The sequence below is a fragment of the Polypterus senegalus genome, chromosome 1, assembly GCF_016835505.1.
Source record: "Polypterus senegalus isolate Bchr_013 chromosome 1, ASM1683550v1, whole genome shotgun sequence".
NCBI classification, from domain to species: Eukaryota; Metazoa; Chordata; class Cladistia; order Polypteriformes; family Polypteridae; genus Polypterus; species Polypterus senegalus.
In genome coordinates this window covers 20,429,661-20,431,366 of record NC_053154.1, presented here as the reverse complement: position 1 = coordinate 20,431,366, position 1,706 = coordinate 20,429,661, and positions in this window count along the sequence as shown.

Genomic DNA, 1,706 nt, shown 5'->3' with positions numbered 1-1,706 from the left:
AAATTGCTTTGAGGAAGTTAAACAAATAAAGGAAACACTGCCCTAGAATTCAAATGCATCGTGCTTTGTAATAAACTTGTCTGAAGGTAGAGTGGTGGACAGCCGGGGTCTTTACCCAACCGGGACGCCCTGACAATGGTAGGACCGAGGGAGAGAGCTTTTTCAGGACATTTTCTCCCCCGGACCGATAGAGGGCAGCCTGGACATTTGCTGGGCCCTGTTTGCCAGCACTTCTGCCACACCAGGAAGTGCTGCTAGAAGAAGGTTGTCCTATTAAAGGGGGCCAGTCGCCACTATCTACCGGCCAGAGTCGGAAGAAGGTCAAAGCCTGTGTGGAGGACTGGAGGCGGAAGGACGTGTGCTGTAACTGTTGGCATTACTTGTATTGTGCTGAGAAGTGGGGAGCAAATTACAAAGCACTTCCCCACTAAGGAATAAAAGTGTGTGTTGGGCTAGAACTCATGTCTCTGCCTGTCTGTGTCGGGTTAGGGCGGCTGTATGCGCCAAGGCTTCATAATACGATACAATACAATACAATTTATTTTTGTATAGCCCAAAATCACACAAGAAATACCACAATGAGCTTTAACAGGCCCTGCCTCTTGACAGCCCCCCAGCCTTGATTCTCTAAGAAGATGAGGAACTCCCAAAAAAATCCTTGTTGGGGAAAAAATGGAAGAAACTTTGGAAAAGGCAGTTCAAAGAGAGACCCCTTTCCAGGTAGGTTGGGCGTGCAGTGGGTGTCAAAAAGAAGGAGGTCAATACAATACAACACAATACACAGAACATAACAACTCCTCAATACAGTATAAAAATAAAAAAAATGTACAAGTATGGAGCAGAATTTAACAGTAGAGGATATCACATAATATGATTTGGATTTGGTTAGAGTCCTGGAGGCCTCAGCCATCAAGCTGTATCCCCCATTTGGCCAATCCACAGCTGAAACAGCGCTGGGCCAGCCAATCCGATGAAAAGACCCCTCTACCTCACGATTCCTGTGATCCTCCATCAGGGATGACTTTATCTTAGGCAGGCAAAAGAACTTGACAGGTGCCACATTTGAGTACCGAGAAGAGAAACGGAATAGGTGAGGGTTAGTAACAAATTCTAACTATCATGTTACTTATGTTTTAGTGCTAATGACTAACAACAGAGATGCAGTCTGTACAGTTAATCAGCAGCTCTAGTCAGGGTGTGCTAAACTGAAGTCGTGAGTCTTCAACCGGATTTAAAAGCTGAGACCAAAGCGGCATCTCTTATAGTAGCAGGCAGACCATTCCACAGTTTAGGGGCCCTGTAACTAGAAGCTCGACCTCCCACTGTTATTTTATTAATCCTTGGAATCCTTAGCAGACCAGCATCTTGAGATCTTAATGTGCGCTCTGGTTTGTAAGTCATGATAAGTTCAGGATGGATATGGATATACAGTAGAAGGAAAAACATCAGGCTACATGAACAAGTAGAAAGCCCCAACCCAATGAAATTCCTAGCAGTATTCTTTCCTAAAATATTAGGAATTTCCAAGTCTTTGCAACATGTATACTAAAGCACAGTTCAACCAAAAATGTCAGAGACAGAGAAAAAGCATGGCAACATGCGGACTGTCCCACTATGTCCAATAATAAACTGAAAGTAAGTGTTTTACTATTAAATAAGCATATGTAACAAAAGAAACAATTTTGGAGGTACAGCATTAAAGTGCT